Here is a 23,617-nt window from a genome sequence, read left to right on the forward strand (position 1 = left end):
TAGTCCTCTAGAATGTTCACTTTCTCACTCATCACAATAAATGTCATATCTTCTCTTTTCTCCTCAAGCTTATGATACTTTTTTTCCTTCACACTCTTCCTCCCCTGACGACCCTACCACACATTTCATGGAGAATATATGAGCTAAACCCATAATCTGTTGTCTTTCCACCACCCAACCTATAATTCAATATACATTTGCTCCCACATTTTCCTCAAAACATATGGAACAAATAGGAAAAGTACAGCAAATGGAAGACCTAAATACAACCTCATACTAGCTACAGTAAATGTAAATGGACTAAAACTCCAACTAAAAAGCTGATACTGTAAGACAGGGAATGAAAAATCACTTAGGCTCAACTATATTATGTCTAGAACAGATGCATTATAAATATGAAGACACAAATAACTGAAATTAAAAATAGGAAAACATAAGCCACACAAACTGTAAACATAAAAAAAATCAACTAACCACATTAGGTAAAAATACCCTTTACTATATATTACTTATTGACATCAGCAAATAGACTTTAAACAAAGTAGCAGTACCAGAGATTAAGGAGGACATTTTATAATGATAAAAAGGTCACTCTGTCAGGAGGACATAACAATTATAAATGTGTATTTCCCAATGACAGACCTTCAAATACATGAAAAAAAATTAACAGAAAAAAGAGAGAAATAGGCAAATCAACCATTATATGGATGTCCACAGCCTCTGACCAGCAATGCATAGAACAACTAAACAAAAATTCAATCAGTAAATTGACCTCATATGTAAAGTCTACAGATTCACATTCTTTTTTTTTTTTTTTTTTGATGTTTATTTATTTTTGAGAGAGAGAAACAGAATGCAAACAGGGGAGAAGCAGAAAGAGAGGGAGACACAGAATTCAAAGCAGGCTGCAGGATCCCAGCTGTCAGCACAGAGCCCGAGGCGGGGCTAAAACCCACAAACCGTGAGATCCTGACTTGATCCGGAGAGTCAGGTTGAGATGCTTAACCAACTGAGCCATCCAGGCGCCCCTACAGATTAACATTTATGATCAGTATACCCAATACAACAGAATTCTTTCAACTGCAGATATAATGTTCAACAAGATAGACCATGTACTGGGGTACAAACAAGGCTTAATAAATCTGAAAAGATGAAAATCACACAGTATATTTTCTCACCACAATGGAATTATATTCAAAACACCCAATAGTAAGATATCTTTTTAAAGCCCCAAATATTTGGAAATTAAACAGTACATTTCTACATAACCTATGGTTCAAGGAAAAAATCAAAAGGGAAATTAGAAAACCTTTCAAATTAAATGATAATGAAAATACAAGAAATCAAATTTATGACTTGTCACCAAAACAGAAATAAGAAGGAGGTTTATACCTTTAAAGGCTGATATTAGAAAGATTTTTTAAAGGGGCTTTAAAATTCTGAGTTTCTATGTTAAAAAGCCACCAAACGTTGAGTAACCTAAAATTAAAGTAAGTTTTAAGAAGAAAATTCTAAAGGTAAGAAAAAAAAATCCCACATATGATATCATATGATTTTACTCATGTGGAATTTGAGAAACACAACAGATGAACATAGGGGAGGGAAGGAAAAATAAAATAGAAACAGAGAGGGAGGTAAACCATAAGAGACTCATAAATTCAGAGAACACACTGATGGTTTCTGGAAGGGAGGTGGGTGGGAAGATGGGTTAAATGAGTGATGGGCATTGAGGAGGGCACTTTTGGGGATGAGCACTGGGTGTTATATAAGAGATGAGTCACTGGGTTCTACTCCTGAAACCAAGACTGCACTGTATGTTAACTTATTTGAATTTAAATAAAAAATAAAATAAAATAAAGCTCTGGATTAACAATAAAATAAAAGATAAGAACAAAGATCAATAAAATGGAAAACAGAAGAAACAAAAGAGAATTAACGAGGTTAAAAATTAGTTCTTAGAGGGGCAACTGGGTGGCTCAGTCGGTTGAGCGTCCGACTTCAGGTCAGGTCATGATCTCGTGGTTCGTGAATTCAAGCCCTGCATCAGGCTCTGTGCTGACAGCTAGGAGCCTGGAGCCTGCTTCAGATTTGGTGTCTTCCTCTCTCTCTGCCTCTCCCTGCTTGTGCTCTCTCTGTTTCTCTCTCAAAAATGAATAAACATTAACAAAAAATTAGTTCTTTGAGAAGGTTAGTAGAATTTATAAACTCATCACAAGACTGATCAAGGAAAAAAGAGAAAACAAAAACAAAAACAACTTACCCTTATCATAAATAAAAGAAGTAACATGATAAAAATCCTATAAATGTTAAGGAAATAATAAAGAAATGTTATAGGTAACTATTTTGCCAATAATGAAACTGACACTGAATGAAATAGAAATTCTGAAGAGTCTATCTCCATGAAAGAAATTGAATTCATACTAATTAAACTCTTAAAAAGAAAACAACACAAAGACATTATGAAGTAAAATATGGGCTAATATTCCCCATTAATAAGGATGAAAAATTCTTAACAAAATGTTAGTAAATTAAATATCATATTACACAAATTAACAATGTATTATGACCTAATGGGGTTTATTCCAGAAGAGGAAGGCTGGTTTAACATTTGGAAATCAGTAAGATGTCATTAACTGTATTAATAGAATGAGAAAGAAAAATTATGGTCCTCTCAAGAATACTGAAAAACATTTGACAAAATCCAATACATATTGTAGATTAAAACTCTCAGCAAACAAGGTATAGAAAGAAAAGGGGTGCCTGGGTGGCTCAGTCGGTTGAGCATCCAACTTCGGCTCAGGTGATAATCTTGCGGTTCATGAGTTTGAGCCCTGCGTCAGGCTCAGAGCCTGGAGCCTGTTTCAGATTCTGTGTCTCCCTCTCTCTCTGCCCCTCCCCCACTTGCTCATGCTCTCTCTCTCTTTCTCTCTCTCTCAAACATAAATAAACATTTAAAAAAAATTAGAAAAAAGAATTATGAGGTTCAGACGTCACCACAATGGTGGTGTACGAGACCCCAACCTCCACCCTTTCACAAAAAATCTGAAAATGTAGAGCTCGTAGAAACAGAGTAGACTGGTGGTTCCCCAGGACTTAGAGAGTTGGGGGAAGAAATTGGGAGATACTGGTCAATTAGTATGAACTTTCACTTATAAGATGATTAAGTTCCAGGGATCTAATGTACAGCATGGTGGCTGTAGTTAGCAATACTGTATTGTGTCCTTGAAAGTTGCCAGGAAAGTAGATCATAAATGTTCTCACCCTAACAACAGCACAGTCGTTGTGAGAGGTAAAGAATGTGCTAACCCCCTCTACTGTGGTAAACTTCTCATACTGTCTACACATATCGGATCATCACATGGTACACCTTGAATTTATACGATATTCTATGTCAGCCATTCCTCATGAAAGCTTAGGGGAGAAGCCGGCTGAGAACAACAATAATAAAGAGGGGTTACAGAGCGAGCAGGGGTTCAGGTGTGACGAGATGGCAGGATGTTCGTGATCGTCAAAACTGGGTCCTGGGTACGTCAAGATCCATTGCACTATCCTATTTATTTTCTATGCATTTGAAATTTTACATAATAATAAAAACTTTTAACTACTGGTAAAAATTCAAGTTGTCTTTCAAAATAATTGCCTTATAACAGGCCAGGGACAACGCTAAAGATGAAAACATATTGGAAACAGTTGAAACTAGTTTATATATCACCCGGCAAAACATCTCTCAGAGCTGATGCTCACACCAGATAGAATGGGTCACGTATGGAGAGACAGCACATGCAGCCACATGCTATAGCAGAGAATGCACATGTGTGCTTGCATGTAGGGAGCATGGGGACCACAGCGAGTCTTGCTGTAGAAGAATGCCCTTCTCAAGAAGAGATCTAAGGGGCGCCTGGGTGGCTCAGTCGATTGAGCTTCCGACTTCAGCTCAGGTCATGATCTTGCAGTTCATGAGTTCAAGCCCTGCATCGGGCTCTGTGCTGACAGCTCAGATCCTGGAGCCTGTTTCAGATTCGGTGTCTCTTTCAGTCTCTCTGCCCTCCCCCACTCACACTCTTTCTCTCTCTCAAAAATAAACATCAAAAAAAATTTTTTTCAGATTGAAAAGAAATAAGGAAGTGTTTGCCTTTGTTTTGTCTAAATACACTTATAGCAATAAGAATCTATTTTATTTTGAAATTCCTGCAGGAAAAAATCATTTTGCTACTGTAAGCTCAAATCTAGCCCCTACCTGCCTTCCCCCATTGAATTATTTATTCCTGGAATGAAAATTTTTATGAAAACAGCTTTTTAGGAAAGTGTAATCATCCTATCATAGCAGAGGAGAATGCACTTAAAATGAAGCAAAACAGAATTCTAACTACTCAATAGAAAGAGTAAACCAGTTGCCCAGGTGATATCAGCAAGTCTTAAATGTAATTGATTCACTGGAAGAAAATTAAACCAGCCGATACAGTTGTTACTATCTGATAATCGGAATCAGGGTGTCTGTGACCTGGACAGAAGCACATTGATTTGTTCTGTCTCTAGTGTGTAGACAGAGGCCACCCTGTGTAGACACTGGGTATTTCTGAGCTGTCCTGCAGGGGAACGCTCATCACATAAACAGAAGTGTTCCCAGGGTCTGGGGGGCAAGAGGGAGTTTAGGACCAAGTGGAACTCAGGCATGTGACCTAACTTGGGCTCTCATGAAAATCAGCAGAAAGGAGGATGCCAGAGCCTGCCTGGGAGAGAGCCCCTTGGAATTGTCCTTACTGATGGATGATAACTGGATTAGATGCTCCCCAATTAAACCAGCTGAGCACCAGCCCTCAGGCTTTGAGCCAGGCAAGACTTGTCTAGAAATTCACTTTTCCAATCTAGCTTTAACAAGAAAAGAAATTTATAAATGGAGATGTCAAAACAATTGTAAAGGAAAATGTCAAACGGAAATTTAGATAATTCTGCTCCTTTAGTGGGAGTTCTAAAGCTGCAGATAACATGTCCAAAGCAAAGGAGGCTGGAGCCGAAACGGACTTCACCAAGATGAGTCATTACTGCAATTTCCAGATCTACCACTCATCCGAGAAAGCTCGTCACCGAAAAGAGTGCCGTGCACACAGCCGGGCCCTTGGGGTCTACATGGCCTCACCCAGAAATACATGCTGTGGTCTGAAGTATCAGGATGTCTGCACATTCCAGGACAGATGACACGTGCCATGATCAAAGACACCGGAAGAAAGGAAGGAGCACAGCAGACAAGGCAAAGAGCCTTCCCAGAAGGCCTGATGGCAATCATGTACTAATGAGAGGGTCCATGTGACTGGGAGTGACACACCGCGAGTGTCCTTCCCGAGGAGAGGTCGGAAATGATGAAATTATAGCCTCGGTGGTTGAAGGGAAGACAAACTGGGAGCTTATTCTTGTTCAAGTGTGTCAAACATAAGTTAATAATCACCATGACCACAGGTACCTTCACCCACCACTGATGATTAAAGTCCTGATGCAGCTGTCATTCACGTTGGGCCCACGGGTGATTATGTTGTTGTGTCTTAGTGAGGTATTGTAGATGAGAAGTTCAACACCAAGTACCCATCAATTTTTATTTATTTATTTTTTTTTTTTTTTACCAGATGCACAAGCAGTAGGTCTACACAGCAGCAGCCGGGATGTCTGGGAGTTGCAAAGACTTGATAGCTGAAAATTACCCTAAAACGTGCAAGCAGAAGATAAACGAGGTGAAGCCCACACTTCTCCATAATTCTCCACTGCTGGTTAACTCTGCAATGGGCAGGTCAGCTGGCTTCTTGGAGTGGCTCACGTGGCTCACTTATAAAAACACACCACTGATACCTGAAGGCAGGGGCTGGAGCAAGTGACCTCCGAGAGTCCTATCGACTACCTCCTTCCTGAGCAGCCATTGTGCCAGGTGTGGGGGGGAGGGGAGGGGATGCATCTGGAACAAGGAGACTTTGTTCCCATCTCCAAGAATCTTACCACCCAACTGGGGAGAACAGATGGTAATAACTATAACAAAGCAGAAAAAGAAATCTAATACAATAGAGACACAAAATACTACAGAAATACAAAGTCAGGGGAGATTAATTCCATCTGGACCACAGGGGACAGTTTCATGAAAGAGGTGGCATGTGAGCTGACGATTATTAGGAAGGAAATAACAAGGACCCTAACTAGGATGAAAGCACTAACACGGAACAGGAGGAATGGATCCATGATGTTCTAGAAAGACAGGGCAGGCAAGCCCTGGTGAAGAAGAGGGTAGACATCACCCCAGCTCCCAGTGCATAAGCAAATTCTTTTTGGCTGAGGGTCTTAACTCCTTATAACCCATGACTCTGAAAACCAGGTTATGGCAGACAAGCTGAATTGAAACTTAACTCAAAGTAAGTAATGTAATTTGTGCTTTATTTCAGATAATTGTAACGTAGCGATATAACTAATGACGATGATTAACTGTATATACACAAATGTAAAGTAATTATAAATAGGTGTGTAAGAATATAACTGGTGAAGGAGGGAGGAATATAAACTCGTGCCATTTATTTGCTCTTAACACTTTAGAAGTTTTGACTGGCGTGTGACGTTTGAGACTGAAATACAGAGGACGATTCTCAAGAGTTAAGTATTAAGTCATCTCACAGATGGTGATGGGTGAAAAAAAAAAAAAACATTGAATTGTTTGATGGTGAAATAATTACCTTGTTCCAACTGCTTACGGTCTTAATTCTAGAGAAAGAAAGCAGCCAATGAGATCGACGATAAAATGAATAAAGAGATTAAGTCCACTGGAGGAACAAACAAACACCCCAAACCCCAGCCGCCACATCGCTGCCCCAAAGCTGCTGTGCCATGAAGCTACCTGAGAGAAAACCAGAGGGCGGCGTGAGGGGGACAGCACATCCTGTCTGCTCCTGTCTGTTCCCACTCCCGAACGACCCTGCAGCCAGCACCATGCTTTGTGACAGATCCAGGCTGGTGGACTTTCAGAATGTCACGCTGGTGGCTAAAGAGAAGCTCTTTATATAAACAAAGGGTTGGCATGGACAGGACCCACTACATTTGTTCTGCAGCCTCACAGAGAACCAGGGTCACTGGGGAGAAAGACAAGGGAGGAGACTTACTTCTGTGGAGTACACAGAGGAGCATCTAGCATCCAAGATTTCCTCTTTCCAGACAGCAGAGTCTGCCAATGGAGACGTCCAAGCAAAGGCCGTACATACTTTGTATTTCCCAAGCACTGCCCTTGGGTGCGTTACAAATATTAATGTATTTAATTTGTATAAAACCATAAGAGGCAGGGACCCTTATGATCCTCATATTACAGACGAGAAAAAATAGGCACAGAGAGGTTACACGACCTTCCTAAAGTCACCCAGCTGGTAGGCCACACAAGCCGTCTGACTCCAGCGACCATGCTGTCAATCATCATGCAGCTATGAGGCGCTTAGCAGAAACACTGCTGCGGAGAGTCAAATCATGGATGGGTGACTGGCACAAATCAAACTTATGACCGCATGAGTCTGCAGAAGTGTCACGATATCGCCACATGATTAAGAAGCATGGCAGACCATTTGGAATCTAAAGACCAAAGCAATCAAGCGTTTTGAAGACGGTGATGATGATAAAAACAATTCTAGGCGTCCCTGAGCTATTCATCACTTATTTTATAAACATCTTCGAATTCTCTGTCCTTTTATTACTTGGTGTGATTTTGAAGAAGGACCATAGAGAAGTCCATCTCTGATTTCAGTCAACCAGAAAATATTAGCAATGATCATGTAGGAAAACAAAGACCACCATCAGAATACAGAAAAAAGCTTGAACACGATAACCTTCCATGGTTTCAAAATAGCACTGCTTATAAGGTCTTAAATGTTTCCTTCATCTCCTATAAAATTAAGGAAGTCTCAGTGTGATAGAGAGACTAATTTCTCAGTACCTTGAACGTCCCTCCAATAGTCACAGCTGAATATTAAGTTTGAGTATGTTTTTCATTTCAAAAAGGAGACAATTATAACTCCCTGGCAACACCTGGGGAAAAAGACCTGGTGCCCGGAAGCTTCCTAACACATTTGTGAACAAGATTCCAGTAGGGCTCAGCACAGAATTTGATTCTCCTGGTCCAGCATGCCAGATACAGGTCAACTCCATCAAAAACCCCCACTGACAGTCCTGATGTGTTGGGGTACGGGGTACAACAGCAGGCACAGAGCAGACACCCCGTAGATTTTCATCAAGGCGATAGCCTCCTTTTATGAAACACTTTCCAACATGCCAAGTTCTGTGCTGGGCAATTTGCATAGATCACTATATTTTATCCTTGAAACCTGAGAGATTGTTATTAGCATCTTCATTTACAGATGAAGAACCAAGCTTAGCACTTAACTCACAGCCTGGGAGATGATTGTCACTTAAAAAGGAGTCAGTATTCTTATAAGCTATTATTGTCAAAGAACACACAATTAGTAACAAGCAAACCTGGGAACTGGTGCCTGGACCACTTGGTAACAAACCCATTAAAGAAATGAATGAATGACTCAGTGCAAGGAGGGAAGAAGGGAGGGAATAAAGACAGTGCAAACAGAGATGTCCCTTTCATAAGAAGACAAGGGGAAAGGGGAGTTGCCAGGACAATAAATGTTGACTGTAATATCCACAGGTGGGGACCAAAGGTTTTAGCATCTGCTTTGTGCCAAGCACTGCACCTGAGCCACAGGAACGCCCAGGAAGGAAAGGATTGTTCCTCCCCCTGTGGGATCTAATGGGACTGGAAAATAAATAAATAAATAAATAAATAAATAAATAAATAAAATTATATATATGTATATATATCAGGTGTTCCATTCTCTGACAAGGACGGTTCCAAGGTAAGCTAAGGCCACCATCAGATGTAACTGTCTGCATTGTTGCAAGCACTGCAGGAGGCACCTGGGTCCCCGAATGAGGAACTTGGACCACATACATGATAAATGCATCCATGTCTCATGCAGGAAGGTCCTTAGCACAGGCTATTTTTTGTTCAAGGGAGGCTTCTGAATGAATTAGACTGCTCTTTGTATGGGATTGAATAATGACCCCCAAATCTCTACTCTGCCCACACAAGATTCCACCATCAGATCTCACTCCTTTGAATCTGGAGAAATTTGAGATCTTTTATTCCATCATCCGTTAAAACACATAACACTGAAGATGCCATATGTTAAAGCATTTAGGTATTTTAAGGGAATTAATTGGTTAGAATCTCCATTGGAACAGCTGGTTGAGAAAAGGGAACTACTAGACGATGGGCCAGAGAAACCCTAAGGGCTCCCATCTTAACCAGGGCTCACCTCAGGGTATCACAGTCCATTCATTCTATAAGACGTCACATTTCAACCTTCCCTTTATATATCATAACAATCACTGGTCACTGGCCAAGCAATAAAGCTTCCTGTTAACACTCAGCCATGACTTTAAGTGGACACTAGGGACCATGGGGTCTTACTCCCCTCGTCTGAAGGCTGTCCTCAAAAGGAGCCCTTCCTCCAGAATCTTTCTCAGTGACAGTGCCACTGATTTTACTGGGAATTTTCTGAAGCAAGAAGGGCAGCCCAATCATCCTTTATCTGATTCCTCCTGCCAATTCCCAAACTCAAAAAGGTGTCAGTACCCTATTCTAGAAGTCAGTCAAGCACTAAGCAGAGTTCGCCTTCAAGATGTCCCTTGTCGAGGCTAATACAACACGTTTGCCACACTCTGTGTTCCCTTTCAGTATTTCCTACTTCTAGAAAGCCTAGGAAACAGATGCAGGATGGCAGCAATGCCGGGTGGTATGGTCAGGTCTTCTCAGATTTCTCAGCCACAGAGTCACCTGAACATATTTACTGAACAGCCACCATGAGCAGGGCCCGGGTTCAATTTTGGGGTGGGGAGACATGCAGACAGCTGCACAGAATATGACAAGGACTGTTATTATTTATTCACAACCTATTCTTGCTTGTAATCTTGACAACTGACAGGATGTTATCTAAATAGAAATTAATTGAGAAACTATGAAACCAAGTGGACTTAGAAAGGAGCCTTAGATAATATATTGGAAAGGGTAGACAGACAGTTGCACATGATATGACAAGGGATTTTATTTATCTATTTATTTATTTATTTGCAACCTAATTTTTTAAATCATAATTGACATAATTTTTTTTTTAAATGAGAACATCTGGGGTGGAAACAGAAAGGAAGGCTTTGTGTAATAGACTGAAATAAGAGAAAGACAATTAAAATTTTGAAAATGCTCTGTCTCCTAAAATGTCCCCCATGGTTCCTTAACCTGGACCTGAGAGCCCTCAGATTCCTGCACAGAGTCTGTGTGGGCCCCATCCATCACATGGACTAGGGCAGCCACACCTCACCCCTCCCTTCCTCACCAATTCCCCCTCCCCTGCAAGACAGTAGTGTGGAACTCCGGGTCGGGCACAGCCCCACCTCATAGGAGCCACACAGAAAGTCTACAGAAACAGGTGGTGAAGTGGGCACCCAGGGCAGACTCCATGCCTCCAGCCAGGAGCAGAATGGCCACTTGATGCATGGCAGCACACACCATTTCAAGTTAAAGGTCAGATCTCCAACTTTAAGGGATAACATGGTGATAACACATGTCCTGCTAATTACCTGAACCAGGAAGCATCCCAGCCCGGATGGAAGGCAGGGGCATACCACCATCAGTGTCTGCCTGACGAACACAGCTACCCAATCAACAACTTCCCTTTCCCTTGCAACCAGGGGGATCCATGAGCCTGGTGGGCCAGGAGTTGTAAGAGGAAGCCTGCTGCTGGGGACAGGGAGAGGGGCACTGAGAATGATTTTGTTTTCAGATAAGAGAGGCGGGTAGTCACTCAGTCCCACCCCAATTCTTCCTACCTTATAAGCAGGAGGGATTCCAACAACCACAGGTTAGCAAGTAATGGAAGACACTATGAATAAGGGCAGAAAGTAAGACAGGTTATGGTCTTTTGGTGGCATTTGGGGGCTAATGAAGCAAAGGAGAGCCCCTCCTCCAACACTCCCTAGTTGGGAGATGAGTACCTTTCTTGCTTAAATGACTCAGCTAACCACTGTCGCTGTTAGTATTCCCAACTGATCTACCATCCACTTTCAGAGCATGAACATACACTTGTTGTCAGGTAACAGGGAAATCTTATTGGCCCTCCATTAATCAAGTACACGATCATCAGTATCTTCCATGAAAGAACAACAAAGAGACAAAGGGAGGCTGTCCTCCAGAAGGAACACTCTCTCACTCAAAACCCCACCCTTTGCTAAAATCCAGTGAGCAAGACCTAGATTTTTAAGCCTGAAGTTTTCTTTTGTGTTTAATTTCCAAGTATATCTAAAAATTTATACTATTATAAGACATCTTAGGTCATATATCATTTGTAGCTTTAGTGTCTTTTCTAGTTTCCCCTGAGTCTGCAGATTTTCAAGACTTACTAACTTGTGGCAGAGCACTGCTGTGATGAATACTCTCACCTTTAAATTATATGGTGCTTTGCTATCTGTAGCACTTCCACATATATTCTACTTTTTAATTGTCTATAAGCTACAAAAAGGTTGATGTTTTTCTGATTGAGGGCAGGACAGAGTATATGAAGAGTGAGGACAACTAGAGTAAAATCATTCACATTCTTCACAGGCAAATACAAGATAAGACAACCGACTAAGAAAGGGAAAACGATGAGAAAAAGGGAAAAGAGCTACATATGAGAATAAAATACTACTAAAAAACTAATAATCCAATAGTCTCATTTAAATACCTTTTAGAAGCTGTAAAAATCACATGGAAAGTGCACAAAATTTGATATAACACATAGGATAAATTAGAGAAGCTCCACACAAAAAGAAATAGAAGGAAAGGATGAAGCCTGACAAGAATCAGGGAGAAAATGATGGGTATAAAGACATAAAACAAAGATCCAATACTCACAACTAAAATTCCAGAAGAGACAAATATAAGCAGCATGGTGATTGGCCATATCCTGGACTATAAAGCAAGTCTCAACAAAGTTACAAGGATTGAAATTATTCAGAGTATATCCTCTGGGCACAGAAGAAATAACTGAGAAATAACAAAAATATAGCCAGGAACTCCTCAATTAATTGGAAAGTCAGAAATACATTTTTAAATACCCAATAGATACAAGAACACATAATAATGGAAATTATCAAATATTTTGCATTAAAGGATAAAAACATGCAATACAATATAATCTTACAGGATGCAGCTAAAGGCATGCTTAGAGGGCAATTAATAGCCTTAAATGCTTATATAAATAAATTAAAAGGCTTAAAATAAAAGATTTAATTATGCATCTCAGGTAGTTAGAAAAAGAAGAATAAGAGAAAAGTAAAAGAAAAAATTAGGAAAAATATTTTTAAATGCAAATCAGCTTGACAGAAGAGAAAAATCAAAGCCAAAAATGGTTCCTTTAAAATCTAAGAAAATTGGCAACTCCTTAAAACCATTGTTCTAGAAAAGAGGGAACACAGATTATCAAAATGAGGAATTAAAAAATGGAACATCACCACACAGACTATAGATGTTAAAAAGATGATGAGGGAACATTATGAATAATTTTATACAAATTAATTTGGAAATTATGATATAGAAATACTCCCAATAAAAATGCAATTTGCTGATAAAAGAAGAAATAGAAATATGAAGAGCCACACATTTACTAAAGAAATTTAATTTGTAATTTAAATTTCCCCTCTCCCCCAAAATCTCCAGGTCAAGATGGTTTCAATAATGAATTCTTCTCACTGTTTTGGGGAGAAGATAACACCAATCTTATAGAAAATTTTCCAGAGACCAGAAAAAGGTAAGACACTTCCCAACTCATCTTATGAGACCATTTTGACCTTCATGCCAAAGCCTGATAGAGATGTTGTAAGAAAGAAAAGCTACTGGCCAACTGCTCCCAAGAGACACAGAAATACTAAAGATATTAGCAAAAATAATGCAGAAAAATGCCAAAAGGAAAATTCATGAAACCTAAGTTGGGTTTATTCTAGGCATGTATGGATTTAAAATCAATGAATGTGTTTCTGCTTCTGCTTTCCCTGCTCCCTTCCTGAATAACTCAGTCCTACACCATTTGGTAGAGCAAGGAAGGTATTTGGTAGAAGGCAGAAGGGGTCCCACAGTGCACTAGAGAAGGACATCAGTGAAGGAGGCATCTGCTGAGACGGATGGCCTGGAGCACCGGCAGGGTAAAGAGTACATTCTGGCAGGGGAGAGAGTGGTGGCAGAGCCAGGAGATCAGTTATGTCCTATGGATTGAGCAAACAAAAAAACATCGAGGGTAGAAACAGCCAAAGTTCTTTCAGGGTTGAAGAAGAGAGTTACAACCATGGGAATGCAGAAAAGTAAGAACACTGTGGTGTTGGTTTAGAAAGGAATATATCAGTGTGAATCAGTGGTTTTGGGTAAAGATTAAATATATAGATAACAGGTGGATAGAGAGATAGATGGGTAGACAGACAGGTAGATGAATGGATTAAATACATATCCAATGAATGTATGTACAAATGCTTGTGTGTATGCATATATAGACGCACACACATGCACATATATACATATGTACCTTCAGTGTATACTTGTCACCTAGCTCTGCTTGAGAGAGCTAGGGGGCAGTGACACCCCAACAGCAACAAGCACATCCAGCAGCAGACCTTAGCCTCTAAATACCACTTTCCACTAAAAGAAATGAGAAGTCCTGAGAAATAGCTCATTCTAGGTCTTGAGCAGGGTAAACACAAGATGAGCCTGAAACTGATATGCCAGAAAGCAAGAAAACGTTCAAAAAAGAGTGGTGTCAAGCCAACAGACACCCAAGTCAGCTTAAATGAGCTCCCACTGGACAGACTGGGGACAATCTGAGCATTGAGGTGAATGATGATCATAACAGACTGAGGTCCATTGAGAGGAGTAGGAAACACGAGTCCTTTCAGAAACTAATTTAAGTAATTAGTGTAAAACTTGATGAGGAACAAGATATAATGGTTTCAAAGTACCTCCCCACAAAAATAATATTAATAACAAAGGAGAATTAGCAAGTTTCCAGTGGATAAATCTGGCAGACACCATCATCATCAAGTAGTCAAAGTAAACATCATTAATAATGAAACAAAGTGGGATCATGTGCCACCTGATATGACAGGGTGAGAACACAGGAGACTCCCACAAAGGAAACAGAACTTCAATCTAATTGCAAGAAAATATTAGGCAAATCCAGATTGGGGGACACTACAAAACAAACGGGCTGTAATCTCCCAAAGTGTCAAAGTCAAGAAGTCGTGGAAAGACTGGGGAATTCTTCCAAAGCAAAAGAAATAGAAAAACATACAACTAAATGTAACAGGTGATCCTGTAAGGACCCTTTTGCTATAAAGATATTGTTGAGACAATTGGGAAAACTTGAATAGGGTCTGAGGATTAGATGGTAGTCTAGATCAATGTTGATATCTTGATTTAGATGGTTTCATAGAAGAATGTCCTTGTTATAGAAATATGTTTGAAAAGTATTTAGGGAAAATGGAGGGAACATGTCAACAATGTATTTGCAAATGCCTTAGAAAAAGCAAGTTCTTTGTACTCCCAATATTTTCTGCAAGTGTGTTATCATTTCAAAATTGTTTCCAAATTTTAAATAAATATACTATATATTTTTTCATGTTATTTTATCCTTTATATTGTTTACATGGTGAATTACACACACACATACGATTACTTCAAGAGATGTAGAAAAACTATTTGACACAATTTACATGCAATCATAATTTAAAGACAAGCCCTTTTGTCAACAACATCCACAGCTTCTGTCCTGAGACACAGAGAGTTGGAAGGAGCATTGTTCCCACACTTTTTAACAAAAAATACAGACTAACTTTAAATCCACAATTTTTTTGAACCCATCAGAGAGCAGAAGTCACAGAACAAGTAACTGAGCCAAAACCTAAGGTGGGATGGTGCCTGCAGGGAGAGAAGAGGTGCCAATATGCACTCCCCAGGCCAGTTAGAATAGACACTGGGGAAAAGGGCTGAGCTAAAGCAGGTGACAATGAGTGAAGGTCTTTCTGTAGATTGGCCAATGACTCCCCAGTAGGACAGTATGGCTCCCCAGGGGCTGCATAGCGCAGATAGGAGTGCACACCCTCTCATGGGCTCTTTCATCACACAACAAAGGACTTAACAAGCTCTTAAAAATGCCATTGTGTGCAAACCTGGGGCAAGAGAACAGCAGAAATGCAAAGGGACAAGAAGCGTCTCCAGGATCATTCTCTTCTGTTTCCACCAAGAATAGGAGTTCTAATTGGTTGGGGAAGGGTACAAGCTGCCACAGTGATGGGGGAAGCAAATGAGAGCAAACCCTCCTCCCTGGGAAGGGGCAGAGTCACACTGAGCCCACACTTTCAGCAGAGAGGGGCCAGAGAATCAAGAAAGGCACATTGCTGAGGCCCAAGGGCATGGTGTGGATCCAAGATTGAGTCTGAATCAGAAAACAGACCCTGAGACTAAAGCCTTCACATGATCATCTCAAAAGATGCCAAAATGCTCTTGGAAAAGACAATATACATTCCTGATAAATAGTTTCAGCAAACTAGGCATAGAAGAGAGAGAGCTTCATTAAAGGAATAAAAAGCATATAAAAAACAAAACAAATAACAAATAATTTTTTTTTCAAAAAACCCTACAGCTGCAACACCTGGGTGGCTCAGCTGGTTGAGCATCTTATTCTTGGTTTCAGCTCAGGTCATGATCTCATGGTAGTGGGATCAAGTCCTGCATTGGGCTCTGAACTGAAAACACAGAGCCTGCTTGGGATTCTCTCTCTCTCTCTCTCTCTCTGCCCCTCCCCTGTTCTCTCATGTTCTCTCTCTCTCTCTGTCTCTCTCTCTCTCTCTCTCCTTCTCTCTCTTTCTCTCTCTCTCTCTCTCACACACACACACACACTAAATAAATAAATAAGTAAATAAATAAATCAATAAATATTTTTTTTAAAAAAACCTACAGCTAACATGGTGAAAAATTGAATGTTTCCCCCTAAGATTGGGAAGAGGGAAAGGATGCTTCCTCTCACCACTCCTGTTCGACATTATACTGGAAGATTTAGTGCGATAAGGCAAGAAAAAGAGATAAAAGGGATATAGATCAGGTGAAAAGGAAAAAACTATCTCCATTCACGGATGACACAATTGTCTATGCAAAAAAAGTAGCAAGGAATCTATGAAAGAAGCTCCTAGAAATAATGAATGAGTTCAGCAAACAATTAAGTTGGCATACAAAACTCAGTCATAATTCTACTATTAATAAACAATTGGAAATCAAAAAAATTTAAATACCATTTATAATAGCAAATTAAATAATTATAAATCTAACAAGATCTTTGCAGGTTCTGTGTGTTGAACAGTACAAAACACTAATAAAAGAAGTCAAAGAAGACCTAAATTAATGAAAAGATATCCCATGTTCATGGATTGGAAGCCTTGATGGTGTTCAAATGTTGGTTCTTCCCAACTTAACCTATAGGTTAAATGCAGTGCTGTCAAATTCCCAACAGGATTATCTACAGATATCTTTCAGTGCTATTTTTTAAGGCTCTCTTTTTCCATTGAACTGCCTTTGCACCTTTGTCAAAAATCAGTTGACTCTATTCATATGGCATTATTTCCAGCCTCTCTATTCTGTTTTGTTGGTCTGCATGGTCTATTCTTTTTCCAATACCACGCTATTTTAATTATAATAATTCTTAAAATCAAGTCCTCCAACTTTGTTCTTTTCCAAATTGTTTTGGCCATTTTAGCTGCTTTGTATTTCTTAATTTTATTTTTTTTTGTTTATTTATATATTGAGAGAGAGAGAGAGAATGAGTGGGGGAGGTGCAGAGAGAGAGGAAGAGAGAGAGAAGGTCTCAAGCAGGTTCTGCTGTCAGCATAGAGACCAACACAGAGCTCAAGCCCACAAACTGCGAGATCATGACCTGAGCCAAAAGTAAGAGTCAAATCCAACTGAGCCACCCAGGCACCCTTGTATTTCTGCATGTTAAAAAGTAGAATTATATTATCAATACTTACCCCAAACAATCCTTCTGTGAGAGAGATTACTGAGAGTATAAAAAAAGAAGCCATGGAGGAGCGCCTGGGTGGCTCAGTCGGTTAAGCGTCCAACTTCAGCTCAGGTCATGATCTCATGGTCCGTGGGTTTGAGCCCCGCATCGGGCTCTTTGCTGACAGCTCAGAGCCTGGAGCCTGCTTCGTATTCTGTGTCTCCCTCTCTCTCTCTGCACCTCCCCTGCTCATACTGTCTCTGTCTCCCAAAAATAAATAAATGTTAAAAAAAAATTAAAAAAAGAAGCCACAGACCAGGAAGGAATATTTCAAGTCACACATCTGGCAAAGGACTTGTATCTCAAATATATTGAGAATGTCCAAAATTTAACAATAAGAAAACAAACAGCTCAGTTTAAAAATAAGCCCAAGGTATGGACACTTCACCCAAGAAAATATAAGGTTGGCAAAAAACACATAATAAGATGCTCAACGTCACCAGGGTGCCTGGGTGGCTCAGTAAATTAAGCAACCAGCTCTTGATTTCAGCTCAGATCGTGATCTTAAGATTCGTGGGTTCAAGCCCCATTATCAGTGTGGAGCCTGCTTGAGATTCTTTCTCCTCTCTCTGCCCTTCCCCACTGCCCCCTCTTTTTCTCTCTCTCAAAATAAATAAAAATTTTTTAAAACATGCTGTTTGGAATAAGTGTCTATTCATGTCTTCTGCCCATTTCTTCATTAGATTATGGGGTGTTGACTTTCGTAAGTTCTTTACAGATTTTTGGATACTGCCTCTTTATTCAATATGTCATTTGCAAATATCTTCTCTCATTCCATCAGTTGCCTTTTAGTTTTGTTGATTGTTTGCTGTGAAGAATCTTTTTATCTTGATGAGTTTCCAATAGCTCATTTTTGCTTTTATTTCCCTTACCTCCAGAGGCACATCAAGTAAGAAGTTGCTGTGGCCAAGGTCAAAAATGTTGCTGCCTGGTTTCTCCTCTAGGATTTGATGGCTTCCTGTCTCACATTTAGGTCTTTCATCCGTTTTGAATTTATTTTTGTGTGTGGTGTAAGAAAGTGGCCCAATTTCATTCTTCTGCATGTCACTGTCCAGTTCTCCCAGCACCATTTGCTAAAGAGATTATCTTTTTCCATTGGATATTCTTTCCTGCTTTGTCAAAGACTAGTTGGCCATATATTTGTGGGTCCATTTCTGGGTTCTCTATTCTATATCCAGATGGCTAACAGACACATGAAAAGATGCTCAACATCACTCATCATCAGGGAAATACAAATCAAAACCACAATGAGATACCAACTCTCACCTATCAGAATGACTAAAATGGCTTGGATCTATAAATAAACTATTAGTATTACTTAAGGATTGGGCAAGGCCAATGTAATAGATTGACTCATATGAAATTGCCATTTTTGAATTGAATATTGGCAATTTTACATGTTTCAACCAATAAAAAATCAAACATATTTCAATATACTCAGAAAACAATTAGAAAACAAATTTTTTTAAGTTTATTTATTTATTTTGAGAGAGAGAGAGTGCATGAGCAGGGGAGGGGCAGAGAGAGAGAGGGACAGAGAGAATCCCAAGCAGGCCCTGTGCTGCCAGCTCTGAGCCTGATGTGGGGCTTGAACCCATGAACCATGAGATCATGACCTGAGCTATAACTAAGAGTTGGAATCTTAATTGAGTGAACCACCCAGGCGCCCCAAGAAAACAAAAATTTTTAAAGATATTTCTTAAAACAGCATGAATTAATATGAAAACATTAAGAAGTAAATCTAACAAAATATGTGCAATATTTGTATACTGAAAATTACAAAACATTCAGAGAAATTTTAAAATACCTACATAAATGAAGAATTTTGACTATTCAGTATGATAAAGTTATAAATTCACCCTAAATTGGCCTATAGATTCAGTATTTTTCCAATCAAAAATCAGAACTTTTTTGTGTGTGAAAACTGACAGGCTAATTCTAATATTTATTTTTTAATTTTTTTTAATGTTTATTTATTTTTGAGAGAGAAAGAGAGACAGAGTGTGAGGGTGTGAGGGGCAGAGAGAGAGGGAGACACAGAATTCAAAGCAGGCCCCAGGCTCCGAGCTGTCAGCACAGAGCCGGATGGGGGGCTCAAACCCAGAGCCATGAGATCATGCCGTGAGCCGAAGTCGGGCACTTAACAGACTGAGCCACCCAGGCGCCCCTCTAATATTTAAATGGAAAGGCAGAAGGTCAAGGAAAGCCAAGACAGTCTTGAGGAGAAAAACTAGACTGGCAAACGTATTCCACCAGCTATCAAGACTTTTCTCAAGCGAACCTCACTTACTCTGGTACACATGGAAAGGCAAGCAGATCAGTGGAACAGAACAGAGTGTGCAGAGACAGAAGCACACGTCTATATTGGCGGGCTTTCTGGCAGAGATGACGCTAAGATAAAATGGGGGAAATGTTCTACTCAATAGATGACACCGTGTCACTTGCATCCAACAAAAGATCTGAAACCATTTCTTGTCTTTAGCCAGCAGGTTTACTTACAGGAATTTGCTTTAAGGAAGTAACTAATTACAAAAAATAACTACACACATGTTCACTGCAGCATTATTTAGGACAGACCAAAGCTGGAAAGATTCCGAAAGCCCAGTAGGGTAGGATGGACACAAAAACTATGCCTGTTCATTCACTGAGATACTGTTTATTCATTAAATGCTATGCAGGCAAAGAATAGTGAGTGATTTGGAAAGATATTCATAATCTTCCTCAGGTGTTTTTTCTTATGTCATTCTATTTAAAGCCAAGTATTTTGCTGCGTTGTAAATATTTCTTTGATCATCAGGATTTATCTGACATCACTCCTAACTTTTCCTCATATTTTTTCCTAAGTTTTATGTTTGTTTCAAACATTTTCATGTGGAATACTTCACTTTAACTTTTTCTCTCTCTAAAAAAACTGTTCTATGCTTTAACTACTAGTAGCTTCTGATTCCTAAAATGACAGTATCCATAATTTATTTTTACATGAAAAAGGAAGGAGGGGCCCCTGGGTGGCTCAGCCGGTTAAGCACCTGACTTCGGCTCAGGTCATGATCTCACGGCTCATGAGTTCAGGCCCCTCATCGGGCTCTATGCTGACAGCTGGGAACCTGCCTCACATCTCTGTCTCCCTCTCTCTGCCCCTCCCCGCACTCTCTCTCCCTGTCTCTCTCTCAAAAATAAATGAACACTTCTAAAAAATGAAAAAAGTAGGACTGCATCACCTAGAAACCAGTTGGGTATAGTACCAATGCATGTTAAGTTTAGTGCTTAGTCAAACATGACACTACAGTTGTATTTTTAAGTTTCAATAATTTACGGTGTTGACAGACTTGAATAAAACACTCATTTCTATAACAAATATACTAATTTTATGATACAAATAATTAAAATATTAGTTTTTTTGCCAACCCCAGCAATACATAACCTCTAAAAGGAAACACACACACACACATTAGTAGATGGATTCAAACAGGGCCTCTGACACATGTATTTTCTTTTAAAGAAAAATGATCTGGTAATAAAATATTCTCCACCGTAAATGGGAGCCAAGTCTATATTTCATATATTTCAAATATGTGACTGCTCCAGCTTCTGGCTCTGTGTCAGTCCTGTCAGAAGCCTTTGCCAGGAGGCACAGTCTTCCCCCACCCCTGCCTGGGAGCGGATCATTCCATCGGCCAGGCTCACACTGGGCTCCTCGTGGGCTCTTGAGACCTACTCTCAGACCAGCCCCTGAACAGTGACACCAGCAGCTGTCCACAGGCTAATGACCGTACGGAGAGCAGGGCAGGATCCCGGGGCTTTGGGTGAGGCGTCTCCACCACCGGCCTAGGGATGTTCAATCCGTGGAATCCTGTGGACTCTGTCCCAGCTCCTCAGCTCTGCTTAGGAGCTCATGAAACCAACAACCTACAGCCTGAATTCATGTCCCCGGCAACATCCTCCGGGTTAAGTTCTAACACAGTCTGCATCACCAAATTCGATGTCATCATAAAGAAACAATAAACGTTTGAGTTGAGGCAGAACATGCTGATGAGTCTTCTCTCTTCCCCTTCACAACATCGTGGGCACGATCACCTTCCTTACATCTCGGGTCTTTCTGAAAACCATGCCAGTGCTGCCTGCCACGGCTCAGTTCTCAGAGATGCTTTCTGGAACTCACACAAGCTCTTCTGCCTCCTTCATCTGCAAATATTTCTGGAGCTTTCATTAGAAACAGATTAAAAACCCCTACGTGTTAGAAGGGACCTTCTCACTTGTCGCCTGCCCACGATGAACTGCACAATTACTGCTTACTGAAGACAAACACACTTGCCCTGAAAATTTAGATGTCAAGACACTTGAGAAACTAAACCAAAGCCACCACCGCGTTCTTCCCATTACCTCCGCTGAGGACCAATGCGCTTTGGCCGTTCTTCGGAGTCACCAAGGCAAAAGCCTCATTTGATTGCATCTCCTATAAAGAAAAATTGAATTAGATCACTAGTCACCTTCCATCATGCACATGAGAAGTGAGGAAACTAAATATTTGTCCAAAAAAAAAAATTAAAAAGAAACGGTATTCTTTCCTGTAACCATGTGCATGCCAGGCACACACTGGGATGTTGTGCCAACTCCTAGCTAGGGTAGGATTTCCAGCACATTCCCTGACATTTCTACATCGCCTCATGGGGCATTTCATGCAATCCTTGGAAAATAAGAAAGCATTGCATTCAGATTTTTTTAAAGGAAATTACACAGCTGTTGTTGATAGAAAGGATACATTCTTAAGCAACTGTTTTCCTTAGTATTTCATTATCAGTATGTGCCTAAGTATACTTAATATTAACACCATGGACACAGCTCCTCCTGGAGACCCCCATTTGTCACTGGCCTCTGGGCAGCTGTGTGACCCCACAACCATAAAGGATGCATAGGATCTGGCTTCCAAGACAAGCTTAACCTAGACAAGAATTTCTTTCTGAAGATGCTCACTTTTGTTTCCGAGATGTTTGGAAATAATACATTTTTTAAGTGTTTATTTTTATTTGGTGGGAGAGCAGAGTCACCTTCCATCATGCACATGAGAAGTGAGGAAACTAAATAGTTGTCCAAAAAAAATTAAAAAGAAACGGTATTCTTTCCTGTAACCATGTGCATGCCAGGCACACACTGAGATGTTGTGCCAACTCCTAGCTAGGGTAGGATTTCCAGCACATTGCCTGACATTTCAGGGAGGATGGGCAGAGAGGGGGACAGGGGGTCCAGAGGAGGCTCTCCGCTGACATTCTTCCAGCACAGAGCCTCACGCAGGGCTCAAACTCACGAACCGTGAGATCATGACCCGAGCCAAAGTCAGACGCTCAACCGACCGAGCCACCCAGGTGCCCTGGAAATAATATTTTTAGAGTAGAGTTTCACTAAGCATTATGCTAAACTTCCTACCACATGAAAAACAAACAAATGCCTTCTTTGGTAGCAGATAGCACGCTCCTGGTGAGATAAGGGGCCTCCACTGGCAGACACAGCAATCTTCAAACCCTCGCTGTGTATGCAGCAGATAAACGCCGTCTTAAAAGTGCTGTATCAGTAGGAATTTCCTCTGTACCCAGCAAAGGAGAATGAAGTAATAGCAACTCAAGAAATGAACAACCGAGGGCCACTGCAAGTCCTGGGTTCACCCCCAAATGCAAGGCCCGAGTGCGATTCCCTTGAAGGAATTAAACAGTAACAATCCTGTAACACCTCCCACAGACATCTCCTTCTGGGAAGTCGTGTGACTTCTCCCAGCCAAGAAAATAATGTCTCTTTATAAATCGTCGCTCTACTTACAATGAGAAAAGTAAGACTTCCTTTTATTTTTTCTAGAAGACAGTAGTACTATACATCATATTAGGCGTGAGGCTTAGATACTTGACAAGACTGGAGAATTCATGTAACCATTAACCTGCAGCTGTCTAGCTACAAACCACAAGCTCAAAGACTTTGAGAAGCCTTGAACTTCACGTAAGTCCTCTGAACACCAATCCTTAGAGCCTTCTTGTTAAAAATTAGAGAGGAAAAAAAAAAGTTGGACTCTTGACTCAACAATAAAAATCTGATCACATCTTAAACTAGAGATCATCTGTGTTTGCATCCCCAGATTCTTTATCAGTAATATGTTGATGCATGTTTGAAAATTTATTAGATGCTGTAAAACAAATCATTAAGCAGGAAGCAGTTCCGAGCCTCGGCGCTCTCTGACCCTTCGTAACCCTATTATAGCGCCGAAGTGTTTCTAACAAACAAAAGAGAAATTAGCTCTTTTGTTCTCAGAACTGTCAAGCAGGTTAGTTCATCTAACATAGTCTTTTATTAATAAATGGCACAGATTTTCATGCTAGCGTAGCTAAAGCAAATCACATCATCGTCTGAAAAAGACATACCTATTATTTTTCAGTGATATATTGCTTTGCAGCTGTAGCCAAAACAATCTAATAAGCACTATTAGA

The 23,617-nt window shown here is 40.2% G+C and overlaps 1 long non-coding RNA gene across 1 annotated transcript in view; it reads right to left on the minus strand.

Moving 5' to 3' along the window:
* Window positions 1–23,617, minus strand: part of LOC122232029 — a 71,946-nt gene that overhangs the window by 42,919 nt on the left and 5,410 nt on the right. The window contains exon 2 of the long non-coding RNA XR_006209348.1: window positions 21,531–21,603. This is a non-coding gene — a long non-coding RNA (uncharacterized LOC122232029). The remainder of the gene's footprint in view (window positions 1–21,530; window positions 21,604–23,617) is intronic.

This window comes from Panthera tigris, chromosome D2 (assembly GCF_018350195.1).
Source record: "Panthera tigris isolate Pti1 chromosome D2, P.tigris_Pti1_mat1.1, whole genome shotgun sequence".
Lineage (NCBI taxonomy): Eukaryota > Metazoa > Chordata > Mammalia > Carnivora > Felidae > Panthera > Panthera tigris.